The 22,505-nt window shown below is 38.3% G+C and overlaps 1 long non-coding RNA gene and 1 other non-coding gene across 2 annotated transcripts in view; one reads left to right on the forward strand and one right to left on the reverse strand.

Moving 5' to 3' along the window:
* The window catches only part of LOC117197752 (uncharacterized), a 221,988-nt gene extending 200,044 nt beyond the window's left edge, over positions 1-21,944 (forward strand). The window contains exon 5 of the long non-coding RNA XR_004478602.2: positions 21,867-21,944. This is a non-coding gene — a long non-coding RNA (uncharacterized LOC117197752). The remainder of the gene's footprint in view (positions 1-21,866) is intronic.
* LOC117199082 (U6atac minor spliceosomal RNA) lies at positions 16,843-16,968 on the reverse strand. Its single transcript, XR_004480276.1, has one exon. It is a non-coding gene; the product is annotated as a U6atac minor spliceosomal RNA (small nuclear RNA).
* Positions 21,945-22,505: the final 561 nt, after the last annotated feature.

Below are 22,505 nucleotides of genomic sequence, written 5' to 3' on the forward strand. Positions count from 1 at the left end.
GTCTGATCCTTCCAGGGAGGCAAAAGATGCCCCATTTTCTTCATGCAAACCTTCCCTTCCTTGATGTTGAAGCCTGCTAAAGCCAAGGTATTAAATTTCTTCTAATAAGAAAATGTAAATGTAAAAATTAAGTACAATCACACCATTTTGGTATTTGAGGCAGCTTTAAATATCACATGATCCAACTATCTTATTTAAAATAACTGAAAAATTGGTCTGCCTATGTTTTCCTCTAAGGGTTTTGTAATATCTGGTCTTAAATGTAGATCTTTTATCCATTTTCAGTTTATTTTTGTGTATGGTTTAGGGAGTGTTCTAATTTCATTCTTTTACATGTAGCTGTCCAGTTTTCCCAGCACCACTTATTGAAGAGACTGTCTTTTCTCCATTGTATGTTCTTGCCTCCTTTGTCATAGATTAGGTGACCATAGGTGCGTGGATTTATCTCTGGACTTTTTGTCCTGTTCCATTGATCTATATTTCTGTTTTTGTGCCAGTACCAAAAAAAAAAAAGAACAAAATAAAGCTATTTTCAACAACATGGATAGACCTAGAGAATGTCATACTGAGTGAAGTAAGTCAGAGAAGGAAGTGATATGATATCGCTTATATGTGGATTCTAAAAAATGAACTTATCTACAAAACAAATAGAGTTACAGATGTAGAAAATAAACTTCTGGTTATCAGGGGGTAATGGGGGGGAGGGATAAATTGGAAGATTGGAATTGATACATACACACTACTATTTAAAAGATAGATAACTAATAAGGGCCTACTGTATAGCACAGGGAACTCTACTCAATATTCTGCAATGGCCTATATGGGAAAAGAATCTACAAAAGAGTGGATATATGTATATGTATAACAGATTCACTTTGCTGTACACCTGAAACTAACACAACATTGTAAATCAACTATACCCCAATAAACTTTTTAAAAATAAAATAAAATAAGATAACTGAAAATGTCACTGGCATTCTCTATTTGCCCTCTAGTTGAAAAGCTGTTTCTGGGCCAGGATGATTTCTTATTTACTTATGCATTCTCTGTACCCATTCCATTTCAGGTTCAGTAAATATGTATCAGTTTTATGTGCTGTATCAAATTACCCAAGATGTTTACTTCTTCTCTTTCTCTCTCACAAACACACATGCATATACACACATGCACAGGCACACACACACATACTCTTATATAGATTATGGTCTATGGTTTAGTTCCAGTCAGCACAATGTCAAGATTTAACACCTGCCAAAACGTGGCTTAGCTGGACAGAGCAATCATCTGTATTTTTCAATTCACTATTTTAAAAAGTTTGCAGCATACAGAGAGAGAGTGAGGAATCCTCACTAATTTTTCCATTTTCAGAGAATAATTTCATGTTTTCAGGTCTTTCTCAATGCGGAATGGAATGAAAATTCCAAGGATATAGAATTTCACATAATGTTGTCCATGAAGTTTTGCTAATGTCTATGTTGAAATTTCAACTTCAATAGCTACCAGGACAGTAGTTGAGCAGTTTCACACCCCAAGTGAAATTAAAAGGAGAAAAAAATCTAAGGGGATTTAAAAATAGGGGAAATGTTTCAAACTTTCCTTCAAACTTTGAAGATATTTGGAGAGTTTGATTGAATGACAGTGAACAATATAATAATCGTACTTCCATAAAGAATTTCCAATTTGCAGAGCACCCTCACAAACGTTATCTCATTTAATTCTCACAACAATACGATGTGATGGTTCCAATGGATACCTGTTTCTTGCATTTGTAGATGAGAAAATTGAGACAGCAAGGGTTAATCAGAAGCGTTTGGGCTGAGTTACTTTTCTTGCATTTATAAGCTTTGCCACTTTTTTAAATGGCCAGGAAAGACCACCTTTGAGAAGAGACCATGAGATGGTGTTACAAGCAACAAGCTGAGCCCTGCTGTTGAAAGGGAATCTAGATGGGCTAATAGCCAACTTCAAGCAACTCCATTTTTCTTTTGAACTACATTTTTATTTTGGTGAAGACAAAGAACCCAACGTTTTCAATCTGCTTTGGCAGCTCTAAGATCCACAGTGGCCCAATCCAACGAAAGGTCTACACACTTCTGCCATTACCATCACACTAGGTTGCTCTGCAACAATAAAAGGAAGTTGAGCAAAGCAAATCCCATCTGAAAATGAACAATTCTGCCTGTTTATTGACATCATCCTTGTCTGTTGTGGATTCTCCTGGTATTCATTTCCTGGGGCTTTCGGGAGTGATTGTTTGCTAAGTGAATGGAAGAAAAATTGAACACATCAATGTTTACCTGACCTAAGACTTTCATGGCAAAAGCTAAGACCGAAGAGCAAATTAATGCATACGTTGGTCACAAACCATAGAGGCAAATGTTTGGAATGTCTTAAAAATGTAATGCATATTTTATACTCCATTGGGAACATTTAAAAGCTTTGACCTTAGCCTATAACAATCTGGGAAAAAAAGGAAGGGGGATGAAGTCTGAACTATACATCTAACAAACTGAATTTATGTCCGATAATGTGAGATGTTTATTTAAGCCCGAACGGCAGAATGTGATAATCCATGGACTCGAGATAGGGGATAGAGATAAGATATAGTTCTAGATGCTACCAGTAATTATCAGTGTGCTCATTCTAAATCATTTGAACTCTATAGTTTTGAGATAGAAAACGAAGGTAAAGGGACTGTTCTGCAGTCAGAAAAATCTAGGCTAGAATTCTGAAATCTATTAGGAATCCCTCACCCTGCTGAATGTAGCTAAATCATGCACAATCCAAAACATGGATATTATGTCTCTGACCTAAAACTTAAACCACACATTTTATTATTAGCCCTTTCTCCTGAGACTTCCCAGACTAATCCAATTCCTAATTGAGAGATAAGCTTGAACCTCATTTATAATAGAGATTCGGGCAACATGGGAAACCTGGGCTATCAGGAAGGCCAGGAGAAGGGCAAATAACAAAGTAGAAAATTCTTCATCATGTTAAAGTTCTAGCCTCAGTATATTCTCTTGTTAATCTTAACCCGCCCTCTGGAGACAAACGAAAGAGTAGGGCAAGGTGCATGTAATAAGGGTTATTGAAACTTTACAAAAAATATCTGACAACGTGCCAGGCATATAAAACCATTAAATAAATTTTAGTTATTGTTATTGTCATCACTGTTATCATTATCCTCATTATCAGTGGCAGCATCCCCAGCAAAATCATCTTAAAGGCTATTAGATAGTTTTATGAAATAGTTCCTGAGTTAGCAAATTTGATTGTAGTCTCTATTCTAAAATGACCCAATATGAACTTTGAATCTGTAAGGACATACATTATAGGCACAATGTCTTTAGCTGGATATTCGGGTGCAAATAATCCCCTCACACAAGATGTATACCTCCCCCATACAAAATATCTATCAAAACTTCCAATTATCTACCCATACCCATTCCTGTCATTGACATCTAGTCTTTATGTGGAGCACAGATGAATGCCACCAGGTGCTGGTGTGAACAAACGGAACAGGTTAAACTGCTTCAGATAATTCCCTCAAAAAGAAAAATGAGACTCAATTATTCAAGCTGAACTAGGTACCCTGTGACCACCAATCAGCTTGAAGTGTACATTGGAGGCACTGTCAACCTGTGCCCTCCAACTCATATAGATAGCAACGGGGGAGAGGGAATCAATGGTGTAAAACACTTTCTTTCCAGAGGCACCATGTATACCCTTGAGAATGCAATTTTTGGTGGAAGTCAGACATTAGCTTGCCTTCTTCCTGAGAACATGGCGACTGCACTTTAGGGGTCAAAAAACCTTCAAGTATTTAAGGAAACAGTACTAGGAGGTCATGGAATCCTCAGATGACTGCAGAGATCTCTTTAAAGGAAGACCCTCCCTATTTACTAGGGGACCTTCTTAGAAGGAAAACCAACTTTTTATTTTTGTATACCCTGCAGGCAGTTGTCTTGATGATGGGGGTCATGCTGTCACAATTTGTCCCTGAAATGCATGCAGGTCAGACTCTATTCTCTGGCCCGGATTGTTATGGATGATCTAGTTATCCTAGATTTCCTCCTTGCAAGCCAGTTTAATATAATCACTAAGACATTCTTCTGTACCTGGATTAATGCCCATGGACCAAATGGAAAAATCAATAGAGACTTTTAAGGAGAAAGCCACCTGACTTTCTAAGTTAGACCCTGATAACTTTGGGATTTGTTCAACTTGTTGAGTCCAGGACCCCAAGCATGGGGTCAACATTGTAGGTGGACCTCATCCTGCTACTTGGAGCCCTGTTGTTAGAGGTCTTTATTCAATGCTATTATATATGAAAAAAAAAATGAACTGATTTATTTCTAGACTAGCTTGTTGGATTAATCAGAGTGGCTGATAGACTATCATATTCATGAGAACATGTTCTAGAAACCAAGGTCAGACTCTACTGACCTCGTAGTAATGAGGGGTAGATCTTCTGGGGAGGTAATTCTCCATGTGTCCTTCGCATTTCTGCATGTCTTACAAGCAGAAACACTGAATCCTTTTGTCCTATACTATCTTTTCGAGGATACTGGTAGAGTGAAAGCCTTGGAAGACAATGATAATGGCTTCCTCTAGAGAAAAGTGCAGATTTGTTTGCTGTACAGTATAATTAATATGGCGTCTCCATCCTGGGCAAAGATCAAGTAGCCTCATTGCCTGTAATCAAAGATTCAGATTCTCTAAGCTGGGATTCCTCTCCTGTAAACACATACTGCATATGTAGCTGTCACATAGCCTTTTCTGTGCTGTTCTATGGGTTGTGGGACTCTGAGAACCAGCACGATACTGCTGATACTCTAGAAACTGCTGTGGCTGCAACTGATAAAGTATTTTCTCTCTGATCCAGAAGGCTCATGTCTTCTGCTACCCTCCATGGAATTGTGGCAGGCCAACTTTTTAGCTTGCAAGCAAGGTAAAGCCTCAACCTCTCCAACGTTTTTAACAGAACGTGGGCAGGGTCTTGTAATTATGGTAACAAATGTTCTTATTTTCTTTGCATTTTATTGCATTTTGTTATAGCTAATGTATTTGTAGTGATATTTAACAGTTGCTCTTAAAAGATTCACTCTCTAATGTGGAGGCTGACTAATCCTGATATCACCAAGTTCATCTTTTCTTTCTCATTGGGAAAATAACTGCATTAACAAATTGTGACTATTTTCTACTAGTCTTAAATAAATTAGGTCAAAATCATGTGTCATTTACTAGGGACAGATTCCTTAGAGAACCTGTAATATCTGTGAATACTCTAGTAAAACTTTTTTGTTTACAAAACGTGTATTTGTAAGGATGGAGTAGGCTTATGCTGAGTCTACAAATAACCCTCAAAATTTTAGTGGCATAACACATAAAGTCTATTTCTCATTCACACAAATTCGGCTGGCAATGCCTGAGGAAGAACCACTTATGCAGTGAACTTAGCCATCCAGGTTTGCCTCAGAATGGAAAGAGATATTGGACTGTTGCACAGGGGCTTTTCACTGCCTCATCATGAAAGTGACACATGCTAATTCCACTCACAGTTCATTGGCCAGAATTAGTCATATGACGCCAGCCAAATGGAAAGGAAACTGAGTGTGTAATATTTCATATGTTTAAGAAACACAGTGCTTTCTAATTATCTATAAAAAAAAAAAGAGGAAAAAAAATTATCCTTGGATTCCATTAGAAAAAAAAAAGTTATGATTGGGTTGTTATTGGTTCCTAATGTCTGCACAGGGAAAATAAACAAACATGGCCAAAAAACACCTTCCCCAAAGCTAGAATGGCCATCTGGTTGTTTCTGAAGGGGATGAGCTGCAAGCATTGTGTGAAACTCTCCTTACATTTCTCTGTGAGATAACTTAACAAATACTGCCAATTCTCAGCCTTGGAAATACTTGGATAAATATTTCAGAGACAGTTTTAAGTATAGTTCATATACATTATCTCATTTAAGTCTCGCAAAAACCAAGTAAAGTTTTATTAGTATTTTTATTTTAAAAATGAGGGTAGGTAATTAAGGAGAGATCAAGTGACTTGTGACCCTGGCATTTTGACCCTTCACCACCTCTGCTGCCCTCCTTGTAACATCCACATATTTCTAAAGAATGCATTTGACAGGTATTACCAAGTGGTTAATATCTCTTAAAGCCCTACCAGGTCAGTCTTATTGTTAAAAAAAAATGGAGCTAAAGTATGATCTGGTTGCAAGTGTATAGACATCTAAGTTTAGCAAAACCTAGAATATGAGGGTAACTCTGAGAGTGAAGAGAATTGAAGGCTTTGCAGTCAATCTGAGCTAGACTTTTTTGCTCCATTTTGCATCATGAAGACTGATGAGACACTTTAGGGTCTTGATTATCTGACTGATATTTGCCTTATTTCCAGGGTATACAGGACCCTATCCATATTTTAAAACAATTCTCTCAGAACATAATTGGGGCAGTTATGATTATATCTGGGATAATACTCAGAAACTGATGAATTATATTGGCAATGATGTTTAAATTTTACTAATATCAAAAATACATAGTAATATATTGGCCCTACGTTAAACAATGGTTTTTTTCATAGCACATAATATATATATTCAAAGCCATTTTATGTCCGTTATCTACTTAGAATTTCAAACATTGGTTTAGTGAGGTAAAGCATATATTGTTATCACCATAATTGAAATGGAGAAATTGTGGCAGAAGTTAAATGCCTTTATTTATTTTTAACACAAATTAACCATATGTTCTAGAAGCCAGGTTGGGTGACAGAGTGAAATAAGATATTTCTTCTTCTTTTTTTTTTTTAAAGGGTAAAGATTATATGTATTTATTTATTTTTCTTTAAGGGTTTAATGCCCTTTTTCTTTTAACATCTTTATTGGAGTATAATTGCTTTACAACGGTGTGTTAGTTTCTGCTTTATAACAAAGTGAATCAGTTACACATATACATATGTCCCCATATCTCTTCCCACTTGTGTCTCCCTCCCTCCCACCCTCCCTATCCCACGCTCCCTATCCCACCCCTCTAGGTGGTCACAAAGCACTGAGCTGATCTCCCTGTGCTATGTGGCTGCTACCCACTACCTATTTTATGTTTGGTAGTGTATATATGTCCTTCCCACTCTCTCACTTTGTCCCAGCTTACCCTTCCCCCTCCCCGTATCCTCAAGTCCATTCTCTAGTAGGAATGCATCTTTATTCCCGTCTTGCCCCTAGGTTCTTCATGACCTTTTTTTTTTTTAATACCATATCTATGTGTTAGCATACGGTATTTGTTTCTCTCTTTCTGACTTAGACTTCACTCTGTATGAAAGTCTCTAGGTCCATCCACCTCACTACAAATAAATCAGTTTCATTCCTTTTTATGGATGAGTAATATTCCATTGTATATATGTGCCATATCTTCTTCATCCATTCATCTGTTGATGGACACTTAGGTTGCTTCCATGCCCTGGCTATTGTAAATAGAGCTGCAATGAACATTTTGGTACCATACTCTTTTTGAATTATGGTTTTCTCAGGGTATATGCCCAGTAGTGGGATTGCTGGATCATATGGTAGTTCTATATTTAGTTTTTTAAGGAACCTCCATACTGTTCTCCATAGTGGCTGTATCAATTTACATTCCCACCAGCAGTGCAAGAGGGTTCCCTTTTCTCCAGCATTTATTGTTTGTAGATTTTTTGATGATGGCCATTCTGACTGCTGTGAGATGATATCTCATTGTACTTTTGATTTGCATTTCTCTAATGATTGATGATGTTGAGCATTCTTTCACGTGTTTGTTGGCAATCTGCATATCTTCTTTGGAGAAATGTCTATTTAGGTCTTCTGCCCATTTTTGGATTGGGTTGTTTGTTTTTCTCATATCAAGCTGCGTGAGCTGCTTGCAAATTTTGGAGATTAATCCTTTGTCAGTGCTTCGTTTGCAAATATTTTCTCCCACTCTGAGGGTTGGCTTTTCATCTTGTTTATAGTTTCCTTTGCTGTGCAAAAGCTTTTAACTTTCATTAGGTCCCATTTGTTTATTTTTGTTTTTATTTCCATTTCTCTAGGAGGTGGGTCAAAAAGGATCTTGCTGTGATTTATGTCATACAGTGTTCTGCCTATGTTTTCCTCAAAGAGTTTGATGGTGTCTGGCCTTACATTTAGGTCTTTAATCCATTTTGAGTTTATTTTTGTGTATGGTGTTAGGGAGTGTTCTCATTTCATTCTTTTATATGTAGCTGTCCAGTTTCCCCAGCACCACTTATTGAAGAGGCTGTCTTTTTTCCATTGTATATTCTTGCCTCCTTTATCAAAGATAAGGTGACCATATGTGCGTGCGTTTATTTCTGGGCTTTCTATCCTGTTCCATTGATCTATATTTCTGTTTCTGGGCCAGTACCATACTGTCTTGATTATTGTAGCTTTGTAATATAGTCTGATGACAGGAAGACTGATTCCTCCAGCTCCGTTTTTCTTTCTCAAGATTGCTTTGGTTATTCGGGTTCTTTTGTGTTTCCATACAAATTGTGAAAGTTTTTGTTCTAGTTCTGTGAAAAATTCCAGTGGTAGTTTGATAGGGATTGCATTGAATTTGTAGATTGCTTTGGGTATTATAGTTATTTTCACAGTGTTGATTCTTCCAATCCAAGTACATGGTATATCTCTCCATCTATTTGTATCATCTTTAATTTCTTTCATCAGTGTCTTATAATTTTCTGCATACAAGTCTTCTGCCTCCTTAGGTAGGTTTATTCCTAGATATTTTATTCTTTTTGTTGCAGTGGTAAATGGGAGTGTTTTCCTAATTGCTCTTTCAGATTTTTCATCATTAGTGTATAGGAATGCCAGACATTTCTGTGCATTAATTTTGTATCTGCTACTTTACCAAATTCATTGATTAGCTCTAGTAGTTCTCTGGTAGCATCTTTAGGATTCTCTATGTGTAGTATCATGTCATCTGCAAAGAGTGACAGCTTTACTTCTTCTTTTCTGATTTGGATTCCTTTTATTTCCTTTTCTTCTCTGATTGCTGTGGCTAAAACTTCCAAAACTATGTTGAATAATAGTTGTGAGAGTGGGCAACCTTGTCTTGTTCCTCATCTTAGTGGAAATGCTTTCAGTTTTTCACCATTGAGGTAGATGTTGGCTGTGGGTTTGTCATATATGGCCTTTATTATGTTGAGGAAAGTTCCCTCTATGCCTACTTTCTGGAGGGTTTTTATTATAAATGGGTGTTGAATTTTGTCAAAAGTTTTCTCTGCATCTATTGAGATGATCATATGATTTTTCTGCTTCAGTTTGTTAATATGGTGTATCACGTTGATTGATTTGTGTATATGGAAGAATCCTTGCATTCCTGGGATAAACCCCACTTGATCATGGTGTATGATCCTTTTAATGTATTGTGGATTCTGTTTGCTAGTATTTTGTTGAGGAAATTTGCATCTATGTTCATCAGTGATTTTTGGCCTGTAGTTTTCTTTCTTTGTGACGTCTTTGCCTGGTTTTGGTTTCAGAGTGATGGTGGCCTCATAGAATGAGTTTGGGAGTGTTCCTTCCTCTGCTATATTTTGGAAGAGTTTTAGAAGGATAGGTGTTAGCTGTTCTCTAAATGTTTGATAGAATTCACGTGTGAAGCCATCTCGTCCTGGGCTTTTGTTTGTTGGAAGATTTTTAATCACAGTTTCAATTTCAGTGCTTGTGATTGGTCTGTTCATATTTTCTATTTCTTCCTGGTTCAGCTCGGAAAGTTGTGCATTTCTAAGAATTTGTCCATTTCTTCCAGGTTGTCCATTTTATTGCCATATAGTTGCTTGTAGTAATCTCCCATGATCCTTTGTATTTCTGTAGTGTCAGTCGTTATTTCTGCTTTTTCTTCGTAATTATATCGATTTGAGTATTCTCCCTTTTTTTCTTGATGAGTCTGGCTAATGGCTTATCAATTTTGTTTATCTTCTCAGAGAACCAGCTTTCAGTTTTATAGATCTTTGCTATTGTTTCCTTCATTTCTTTTTCATTTATTTCTGATCTGATCTTTATGATTTCTTTCCTTCTGCTAACTTTGGGGGTTTTTTTTTGTTGTTGTTCTTCTTTAACTAATTGCTTTAGATGTAAGGTTATGTTGTTTACTTGAGATGTTTCTTGTTTCTTAAGGTAGGATTTTATTGCTATAATCTTCCCTCTTAGAAGTGCTTCTGCTGCATCCCATAGGTTTTGGGTTGTTGTGTTTTCATTGTCATTTGTTTCTAGGTATTTTTTGATTTCCTCTTTGATTTCTTCAGTGATCTCTTGGTTATTAAGTAGTGTGTTGTTTAGCCTCCATGTGTTTGTATTTCTTAGAGATTTTTTCCTGTAATTGATATCTAGTCTCATAGCGTTGTGGTTGGCAAAGATACTTGATATGATTTCAATTTTCTTAAATTTACCAAGGCTTTATTTGTGACCCAAGATATCATCTATCCTGGAGAATATTCCATGAGCACTTGAGAAGAATGGGTATTCTGTTGTTTTTGGATGGAATGTCCTATAAATATCAATTAAGTCCATCTTATTTAATGTATCATTTAAAGCTTGTGTTTCTTTATTTAGTTTCATTTTGGATGATCTCTCCATTGGTGAAAATGCGGTGTTAATGTCCCCTAGTATGATTGTGTTACTGTCGAGTTTCCCTTTTATGGCTATTAGTATTTGCCTTATGTATTGAGGTTCTCCTATGTTGAGTGCATAAATATATACAATTGTTATATCTTCTTCTTGGATTGATCCCTTGATCATTATGTAGTGTCCTTCTTTATCTCTTGTAATAGTCTTTGTTTTAAAGTCTATTTTGTCTGATATGAGAATTGCTGCTCCAGCTTTCTTTTGATTTACATTTGCATGGAATATCTTTTTCCATCCCCTCACTTTCAGTCTGTATGTGTCCCTAGGTCTGAAGTGGGTCTCTTGTAAACAGCATACGTATGGGTCTTGTTTTTGTATCCATTCAGTCAGTCTATGTCTTTTGGTTGGAGCATTTAATCCATTTACATTTAAGGTAGTTCTTGATATATTTGTTCCTATTACCATTTTCTTAATTGTTTTGGGTTTGTTATTGTAGGTCTTTTCCTTGTCTTGTGTTTCCTGCCTAGAGAAGTTCCTTTAGCGTTTGTTTTAAAGCTGGTTTGGTGGTGCTGAATTCTCTTAGCTTTTGCGTGTCTGTAAAGGTTTTAATTTCTCTGTCAAATCTGAATGAGATCCTTGCTGGGTAGAGTAATCTTGGTTGTAGGTTGTTCTCCTTCATCACTTTAAATATGTCCTGCCACTCCTTTCTGGCTTGCAGAGTTTCTGCTGAAAGATCAGCTGTTAACCTTATGGGGATTCCCTTATGTGTTATTTGGTTTTTTTTCCCTTACTGCTTTTAATATTTGTTCTTTGTATTTAATTTTTGATAGTTTGATTAATATGTGTCTTGTTTCTCCTTGGATTTATCCTGTATGGGACTCTCTGTGCTTCCTGGACTTGATTAACTATTTCCTTTCCCATATTAGGGAAATTTTTAACTATAATCTCTTCAAATATTTTCTCAGTCTCTTTCTTTTTCTCTTCTTTTTCTGGGACCCCTGTAATTCAAATGTTCATGTGTCTAATGTTGTCCCAGTGGTCTCTGAGACTGTCCTCAATTCTTTTCATTCCGTTTTCTTTCTTCTGCTCTGCAGTAGTTATTTCCACTATTTTATCACCCAGGTCACTTATCTGTTCTTCTACCTCAGTTACTCTGCTATTGATCCCTTCTAGAGAATTTTTAATTTCATTTATTGTGTTGTTCATCACTGCTTGCTCTTTAGTTCTTCTAGGTCCTTGTTTAATGTTTCTTGTATTTTCTCCATTCTATTTCCAAGATTTTGGATCATCTTTACTATCATTATTCCGAATTCTTTTTCAGGTAGACTGCCTATTTCCTCTTCATTTGTTAGGTCTGGTGTGTTTCTGCCTTGCTCCTTCAACTGCTGTGTGTTTCTCTGTCTTCTCATTTTGCTTAACTTACTGTGTTTGGGTCTCCTTTTCCCAGGCTGCAGGTTCGTAGTTCCCATTGTTATTGGTGTCTGTCCCCAGTGGCTAAGGTTGGTTCATTGGGTTGTGTAGGCTTCCTGATGGAGGGAACTAGTGCCTGTGTTCTGGTGGATGCGGCTGAATCTTGTCTTTCTGGTGGGCCGGTCCACGTCTGGTGGTGTGTTTTGCGGTGTCTGTGATCTTATTATGATTTTAGGCAGGCTCTCTGCTAATGGGTGGGGTTTTGTTCCTGTCTTGCTAGTTGTTTGGCATAGGGTGTCCAGCACTGTAGCTTGCTGGTCATTGAGTGGAGCTAGGTCTTGGGGTTGAGATGGAGATCTGTGGGAGAAATTCGCTGTTTGATATTACATGGAGCTGGGAGGTCTCTTGTGGACCAGTGTCCTGAACTTGGCTCTCCCACCTCAGTGGCAGTCTTGATGCCTGGCTGCAGCACCAAGAGCCTGTCATCCACAGGGCTCAGAATAAAAGGGAGAAAGAAAGAAAGAAAGAGAGAGAGAGAGAGAGAGAGGGAGAGAGAGGGAGGGAGGGAGGGAGGGAAGGAGGGAGGGAGGAAGGGAAGAAGAAAGAAAGAAAGAAAGAAAGGAAAGAAGCAAGGAAGGAAGAAGGAAAGAAAATGAAATAAAATATAAACGTTATTAAAATAAAAAATAATTATTAAAAAAATTATTTTAAGTAATTTAAAAAAAGAAAGAAAGAAGAGAACAACTAAAGTAAAAAACATATCCACCAATGATAACAAGCACTGAAAACTATACTAAAAAAAGAAGCAGACAGACAGAATCCTAGGACAAATGGTAAAAGCAAAGCTATAGAGACAAAATCACACAGAAGCATACGCATACACACTCACAAAAAGAGAAAAAGAGAAAAAATATATATATCGTTGCTTCCACAGATGCAGGGTACACCCAGTTGATTGTGGAGATTTAATCCTCTGCTCCTGAGGCTGCTGGGAGAGATTTCCCTTTCTCTTCTTTGTTCTCACAGCTCCCAGGGGCTCAGCTTTGGATTTGGCCCCGCCTCTGCGTGTAGGTCGCCTGAGGGCGTCTTTTCTTCGCTCAGACAGGACGGGGTTAAAGGAGCAGCTGATTCGGGGACTCTGGCTCACTCAGGCCCGGGGGAGGGAGGGGTACGGATGCGAGGCGAGCCTGCGTCGGCAGAGGCTGGCATGACATTGCACCAGCCTGAGGCGCGCCGTTCGTTCTCCCGGGGAAGTTGTCCCTGGATCACGGGACCCTGGCAGTGGCGAGCTGCACAGGCTCCCCGGAAGGGGGGTGTGAATAGTGACCTGTGCTTGCACACAGGCTTCTTGGTGGCGGCAGCAGCAGCCTTAGCGTCTCATGCCCGTCTCTGGGGTCCGCGCTGTTAGCCACGGCTCGTGCCTGTCTCTGGAGCTCGTTTAGGTGGTGCCCTGAATCCCCTCTCCTTGCACACCCTGAAAAAATGGTCTCTTGCCTCTTCGGCAGGTCCAGACTTTTCCCCAGACTCCCTCCCAGCCAGCCATGGCGCACTCACCCCCTTCAGGCTGTGTTCACGCCGGCAACCCCAGTCCTCTCCCTGCGCTCCGACCGAAGCCTGAGCCTCAGCTCCCAGCGCCGCCCTCCCCGGCGGGTGAGCAGACAAGCCTCTCGGGCTGGTGAGTGCCGGTCGGCACCGATCCTCTGTGCGGAAATCTCTCTGCTTTGCCCTCCGCACCCCTGTTGCTGTGCTCTCCTCCGTGGCACCGAAGCTCCCCCTCCGCCACCCGCAGTCTCCGCCCGCGAGGGGGCTTCCTAGTGTGTGGAAACCTTTCCTCCTTCACAGCTCCCTCCCAGAGGTGCAGGTCCCGTCCCTATTCTTTTGTCTCTGTTTATTCTGTTTTCTTTTGCCCTACCCAGGTACGTGGGGAGTTTCTTGCCTTTTGGGAAGTCTGAGGTCTTCTGCCAGCATTCAGTAGGTGTTCTATAGGAGCTGTTCCACATGTAGATGTATTTCTGATGTATTTGTGGGGAGGAAGGTCATTCCACGTCTTACTCTTCCGCCATTTTGATGCTCCTTAAGATATTTCTTAGATGTCAAAGAATGTGCACTCTCCACAAGGTGAAGCAGTGAGTCAATGATGGAACTAAACTGAATCAAATGTGATTTTATTAAGGTCTCAATAGGATAATATTTTGATACTCTAGCTCTGACCTAGTTCAATTAAATACAAACAGAAAGAGAAGTTATAATTCAAACTGGTTTTGTTCATGGTTCAATTAATAGATAATATTTTGAGACAATTAAGTATATTCATGATCTGTTTTCCAGTTTTAGATGCATGATTTTGTTGTGAGCAAGTAGCTAATTAAATTGGAGCACATTTAGGAAGGAATCAGAAGGAAATAGTTATTTTCTGCAAGGTTATGTGCCTACCTCTCCATCACTTCATCTTTACTAACTCTGTGAAATACCTGCCATTATCCCCATTGTATAGATAAGGAAACTTAAAACACTATGTTGGTTAAGTATCTTTCCCTTAGTTAGCCAATTGGAAAGTGCAAAAATTAGAATTGCTCTAATTTGTTCGTAGGTTTTTTGACTTTCAAGCTCATCTGACCTTCTGGAGCAGTATGTGCCTTCTATGTGTAAGATAGTTTGGCTTTTCTATATGGGCAACTATTGCTAATTAACTTTCTCCTTGTTTTCACTTAATGAGACTATTCTCTGTGCAAAACCTTATGACATGTTTTCATCTACCTAAATAAGACAGAGCAAAGGCTTTGTCAACGACCTTCTTAAAAGTATATAGTTTAGTTTACAATTTTATTAGCACATTGAACTGTTTTCTGTGACAATGCTCACATCTGTACATTCTGGTAAACTCTTTCCAATCACATCTGTTTACTGTCATACAAATATGGCCCATACAAAGATGCCTAAATTCCCGAGGGGAAATCTATTCAAATTCATGGCAAAGTGATTTAGAATAAGAAAGGAGGATAGAATTCATAATTCTACATCTGGATTTGGGAGAGTTACCATTTAGATTCAGTGCTGACCCTGACTGAGAGATTTGTCTTGATATTAAGAAAGCTTTTTTATACCACCATCATCCCTTCAAGCTAGGGTGTTATTGCGTCTTTCAAGAAATTGCAAACTAATAAAATCTAGAGGAATTCATTGGGTTTCTAGAGAGTTTGAATTCCACACGTGCAAACTGTCAGCTTTAAGTAAGTCATGCAAAACTCTATTTAAATGATTCAGCCTCTCCCTGAATATGGGAAATGGGAAATGTTATTCGGTAGTTAGAATAAAACGGTTTGAATGGCAAGGAATAGATTAAACCTGTTTACAGTCACTGAGCAGAGATGATAAGAGATGATTTGAAAGTAGAAATAGTCATTTGTGATGGGTCTCGCTGTTAACACACTAGCATGTGTGAAGGCAGTAGAGAGCATGGGTGAGACCCATGAGCATGCCTTTATCTCTATAAATCAAGCATTCACCAGAGGTTTCTTCCTGCTAGAATTTCTCATACCGGACCTGACTTCCATTCCCCAACCAACCCACAAGGCCCATGGAATAGAAAGAATAGAAATACATCAATGAATGCAAATCAGAAAACCCTGTGGAAAAGGTCCCCTGAAGAGATCTTGGCAGGGTGGTTCCTAACTGACAACCAAGAATTCATGCGAGAGAATGCTAAGGGCAGGTGACTTTAAATATGTGTGGCTGAGAGGTTCAGAGCACAGCTTGGGCCTTTTACAGAGCTGGATTCCGACCCTGCTTCTGTCCCTTTCTGTCCTTTGTGTTAGCCTGATTGGGCAAGTTACATAATTTCTTTGAGTCTCAGTTTCCTCATTTGTAAATGAGTGATAATAACGGTAGTGTTCATCTCATCATGGATTGAATTAGGCCATATATGCAAATGCACAGCATGCAGCTGCCTGGCACTCAATAAATGTTATCTGAAATTCAAAACCAAAAGGAAATCTATCAAACTTAAATACTTTTTGTTTGAATACAGAAGTATGTTTACCAACATTCTAAATAGCTAAATAGTTCATTAACCAATATTGTTAAATTCTTACTCTGCATCTAGTTCTGTCCTTCTATAACAAGCCCTGGAATCCCCAGACACTGAAGATAGACATCCTTTACTAGAAAACATCTTATTTTCCCCATTCCATAAAATCCATCAAGTTTTCACACCTTGAGGCTTTTATATTTTACCACTTGCAAAATGTGGGGCTTTTCGGACACCTTTCCATGGCACAAACCCCTCTCCCCCTCTGTTCTACTCTGGAGGAAAAAGTCACGTGGCAATAGCCTTTTTCTAATTCTCCTCACCTCTTTCAGACTACCTTTTAGTGTAAAACATTTCCTGTGACTGCTAAATCTCTTTGGTTATATGCACTGGTTAATTACTTTCCAAAGCATCTGTTGCTTGTCAGGCAAACATGTTCCATGTGTTTGTGAAAATGGCTTTTCTTTCCAGAAAATTCACTGAAGACATTCTGTAATACAGGGAATAAGAAAATGAAGTCCCTCCCATGTGTTAGGCACCTGCTATCTATCAGGCACCCCTCTAATAATTTCCTCCAATCCTTTTAGTAACCCTGTGAAATAGGTAATATTACATTTTACACATCAGGAAAAGGAAGAATTGTGGAAATCAAATCATTGGCTATATAAATAAAATTTGAATCCAAGTATTTGTATTACTATCAAGTGTTGGGGGCAGTGTTTTCTGATTTGATATTTGGATTGTGGGAATCATATAATGAAGACATATTACCCCCCCCTTTTAAAAAAAAAAAAAACAACAACAGTGGTTAGATGCCACGAAGTAAGTGGCAATGCTTTAACCGTATGCGTGTTGTTAGACCCGAAGTTCTCTTCCATCCTTGTCAAGGGGAGTGGTAACCTTCTCTCCTTTCATACAACACATTACCCCCTTTTTTAAAACAACAGTAGTAGCCATGAGCACGTCCACCATCACAACCACCACCTAAAATCCACGATAATCTGTGGATCACAGTGCATCACTCTCAAGGGAAAAGTTCTATATGCAGTGAATAAGCACAGAGGGCAAAATAAGTGTGGCAGGCAAATTTCATTGATGTCCAAGATTCCTGCCCCTTCCCCATTATATATTCCCTTTATAAACCCCTCCCCTTGAATGTAAGTGGGACTTGTGAATATAATGAGTCATCACACCTGCGATTATGTTACATTATACAACAGAAAGGATATTTCAGATGTAACTAAAGTCTTCAGTCAATTGACATTGAGTTACTAAAAAAGGAGGTTATCCTGTGTGGACCTGATCTAATCAGATGAGTCCTTAAAAGACTTCAGATAGATTCAAAGTGAGAGAGTTTACTCCTGCTTGCATTAAAGGAGAAAACAACCATGTTGTGAACTGAACATAGAGCCATGTGGCAAGTATACCAGGTCAGCCTCTAGGGGCTGAGGGCATTCCCTGGCCAATAGCCAACAAGCAAATGAGGACTTTATTCCAATAACTGCAAGGAACTCAATTCTGCCAACAGCCACTCACCTTGGAAGAGGACCTTGAGCCTTAGGTGAGATCACAGCCCTGGCTGACACCCTGATTTCAGCCTGAGGAGACCCTGAGCAGAAGACCCAGTTAAGCCATTCCCATGGACATCCTTTTAAGCTGCTAAGTTTGAGATAACTTGTTACTCAGTAATAGAAAACTAATATTCAGTACATTGAGTTAACTGTCAAATGAGTGATGGATGGTAGGTACTATGAGCTCAATAAAGTAGAAATAAATCAATTTGTTGGGAGGGATGTTAATATTGCTGCAGAAGAAGAATCTTCAACTCACTGGGGATAGATGCTCTATACCAAACTTTTCCATTCTACTCTCCTTTTTAATATGTCATTTTCTTAGGGTGGTTTCCCCAGAAGCAGACCCTAAGACAAGGATTCACATGCACAAGATTCTTAATGAAAATATTCCCAGGGAGAGCTGAGCAGAGAAAGGGAAGAAGCCAAGCAAAGAGACAATTTCAGGCAAAACCCCAGCTGTAGCTGAATCTCACATTGGCAATCTAAAGTATTATTGTACACTAACATTTATCCTTACTTGGGACCAGAAGTTTGGGGTTTCATATTTGGCAGCAGTCAGTCACTGGCGAATAACATCCTGGTGCTGGCATTGCCATCTCACTACAAATATAAGCAAAATCAAAAGCAGCTCCAGTAATTCAGGGGCAGGTCTTGGAAGGGGGAGACACAGGAGAAGACAGTTAAAAGAAAAACAGAAGGAGGTGGACTTCTGGTTTCCAGTCCAGTATGAAAGAAGCTTGGAAATTACCATTCTGTTCTAACAAGAAGTGAAAATCTGAGCAAACTAAAAAATCAACAACTCTTCTTAGATCCATACGAGAAGTGAGGTCACAGGAAAAGCCAATGCCCCCTAAATTGGAGAGAATGGCAGGTCAATACAAAGAATAACAACATATTAGAGCAGAAACCTCTGAGGAATTAATATAGGATAAGAAACCCTGAACTATAATTGATGGATTTCTAGAGACTCATTGTGTACAAGTCTGAGAGTTAAAAACTACAGAGGGACTCAGTCATTGGGAAGCCCCACCCTTTTGTGAGTTTTACCTTCCAGAGCTTTAATCAGGTTATCATAGTGAATGCTGAAAAAAATTCCCTCATACTTCTGCCAGGGGAAGGAGAAAAGGGACCATTTTGAAATATGCCAGAACATTCTACAAGGTCTACCCTCAGAAGAATCTGTTTTACCACAGCCTAAACTATTGGGGTTTTATCAGAACCCAGCTGACCTGGGGGAAGAGGAAGAAAAATTTCTAACTCCAGGCCACTCTACCATACTGTCCCACTTAAATGCAGGGGAGAGCTGAGAGGCATGTATGAAGTTCACAGTCTAGAGGCACAAGCTCACTAAAAGTCTGAAACCTAATCAAAGAACTACAGAATGCTTCCTCTTCCCCCAAACCTTACTATCACATTACTAAAGGCCTGTTTATGGCAGTTCCATTCACCTAGCACATCATGTATAACTTTCCAGAAGAACTTACAATACATATGAAAAGGCAAAAAACACAGTTGGAAGACACAGAGAAGGCATCAGCAATCAGACTCAGATATGACAATGATGTTGGAATCAACAGGGCAGGAATTTAAAACTACTATGATTAATATACTAAAGAATCTAATGGATAAACTAGACAGCATGCAAGAACAAATGAGCCATGTAAGCAGAGAAAAAATTCTAAGTAGGAACCAAAAAGAAATGCTAGCGATCAAAGCACTGTAGCAGAAGTGAAGAATGCTTTTACTGGGCTCCTTAGTAGACTGGGCATGACTGAGGAAAAAATCTCTGAGCTTGAGGATATCTCAAGAGATACCTGCAAACTGAAAACAAATAACAGAATATCTCTGGGACAACAATAAAAGGCATAACATATTTGTGATGGAAATAACAGATGGATAAGAAAGAGCAAAGGAACAGAAGATATATTTAAAAACATAATGAATGGGACTTTCTCCAAATTAATGTCAAACACAAAACCACAGATCCAGGAAGCTTAGAGAATATCCTGTAAGATACACACCAACAAACTACACCTTGAAAGGCAGTATGGCAAAACTCACATAGGGAGAAGTAGACAATCTGAATAGACAATGTCAAGAGAATGAAAAGATAAGCCACAAACTGGGAGAAAATTTTGCAAAAAGAATATTGGATAAAAGACTGTTATCCAAATAGACAAAGAATGCTTAAAGCTCAACAATAAAAAAACAAGCAAATTAAAAAATATGCCAAAGACCTTAAAGATACCTCAACAAAGAAGATATGCAGATGGAAAATAAGCATAGAAAAAGATGTTCCACATCATATGTCATTAGAGAAAGGCAAATTAAATGACTTCCTAACTACACACCTTATTAGAATGGCCAAAATCCAGGACACTAATAATACCAAAGGCTGGTGAGGTTGTGAAGCAACAGAAACTCTCATTCATTGCTGGTGGAAATGCAAAATGGTACAGCCAATTTGGAAGAGAATTAGTTACCCAAAAGTGCTGAACACTTATGTCCACACAAAAACCTGCACATGAATGTTTATAGCAGCTTTATTCATAATCACCAAAACTTGGAAGTAACCAAGATATCCTTCAGTTGGTGAATGGATAAGGAAATTTTGGCATATCTAGACAATGGAATATTATTCAGCACTAAAAAGAAATGGGCTATCAAATCATGAAAAGACATGGAGAAAGCTCAAATGCATATAACTAAGTGAAATAAGCCAATCTAAAAAAAGGTGCATACTATATGACTCCAATTACATAACATTCTGGAAACGGCACAACTATGGAGACACTAAAAAATTCAGTGCTTATCAGGAGTTAGGGAGGAGGGAGGGCTGAATAGGCTGAGCACAGAGGATTTTTAGTGCAATGAAAATACTGTCTGATACCATGAGGGTAGATATATGTCATACATTTATCCAGATCTATAGAATGTGTGGGGGCAGGTATATATGGGAAATCTCTGTACCTTCCTCTTCATTTTTTATGAGCCTAAAACTGCTATTAAAATAAAGTCTATTAAAGAAAAGAAAAATACAAGGGGAATATGATAATATACCAGAAATTTGTAAAAGGATTCAAGTGAATCTGGGTGATGTATCAGTAATATCTATTACAATTATGTACCATTGAAAAGATTACAATTAACAGCTTAATAACTCTGGAGTCCTGCTTCTAAAAATTAAAAAACAGTAAATTGACTAAGAAAATGTGCCTTTTAATACTACTATAACTGCCATTCATTAAATGACTGTTATGTCCCAGACACCATTTCATTTAATAAGTAGCACAACCTTATGACATTAGTTCTACTACAATCCTCATTTTACACATCAGGAAATTTTGGTTACAAGAGATAAAATAACTTGGCCAAGTGAATGTACCCTCTAAGTGGGTGAGCTGAGATTTGAATTATCTGAGTCAAATCATGTGTCTATGCACTACATTAAGCCACTATCATTTTCAGTAGGTTTAAGGGATGATGTTGGCAAATTATCTCAGATAATAACCATAAAAAGTGTTTACCAGGGTCTTCTAAGCACTTTATATAGATTAACTGTCTTAACACTTCAAAAAAGTACACGTCTTTATCATTTTTTTGAGTGAGGTGTGTTATTTACTATGGTCAGCCAATGCATAACAATGAGAGATGTTTAATATCCTGGAAACATTGTGCTCATAATTTCTTTATCTCCCTCCCATTCTCCTTTCCTTCCTTTCCCTTTTTTTCCTTTGTATCTTGATTTAATCTTTAACTAACTTGCATTGGACACCACGTTTCAGCAAAAATCATGATGATATTAATGAGTTACAAAAGAGCAATTAAATATGAAGCCTGCTCTCAGGACCTTACAAAAACTTAGATGAATGCATAAATGTTTACAGCATAAACTGAAGAGGGGGGCTCAGAGAGACTACTTCATAGATACTCAAAGAAGGAAGAAATTGAATTTACAGTTGACCATTGAACAACATGGGTTTGAACTGCACAGGTCTGCTTATGAGTGGATTTTTTCCTGGTAAACACTATAGTACTACCTGATCCACAGTTGGTTGAATCCACCAACACAGAACTGTGGATTCGGAGGGACAACTATGGGACTTGAGCATCTGAGGATTTGAGTAGATGGGGCAGGTCCTGGAGCCAATCCCCAAGCATTGTTCAAGGGTCAACTGTATTTGAAAATATTGACAGTTAAAATAGACTTTGAAGGATAATTGGATTCATATTTATTGTGATGCAGGGATAAACCATCATCGGTGGAAGGAACAGTAGGAACACCTTCATAAGTTAGGAAGGAGCAGCTTTTCTGGTATCCAGGTAAGTACTTCAATTTGGCTGTGGCAAAGAAAAGATTAGGGGAGTGGTATGTAGGTTGGTGCCAGATTGTCTACTCTAAATGCCAAGTTAAGAAGTTTAGGCTTTAATTTTCACTCAAAGTTCACAGTTCTAATTTCTGAAGTTTAGGCTTTAATTTTCACTCAAAGTTCTAATTTCTAAGTCCCAGTTGGATGAGAAAACTATCAGATTTTGGACAACGCTTAAACGTGTATTTTTACTCAGGGTAATTGTCTATCTCTTGATGCGAAACCAAAGGGATATTTTAAGAGTTTGTTTATTTTGCTGTTTCAGTAGACACTGGAGAAGAGAATATTAGTTGAAGTTCCTCTAAGATATTTTCTTATGACCGATGAACACCTGCCATGAGATTGTGTTTCTTTTTGATGTCTTTTTAATCAGCTTACCAATTTGCAGTTAGAAAACAAAGTAGCTAAAGCCGCAGTAAGTCTGGAAGCACAGTAATCCTCACCTCCCTCTCAGATCAGCATTGCTTCTATTGAGCCTGCTTATTTGTTTTTGTCTCTATTCAAGAAGAGGGATA

Source organism: Orcinus orca, chromosome 8 (assembly GCF_937001465.1).
Source record: "Orcinus orca chromosome 8, mOrcOrc1.1, whole genome shotgun sequence".
NCBI lineage: Eukaryota > Metazoa > Chordata > Mammalia > Artiodactyla > Delphinidae > Orcinus > Orcinus orca.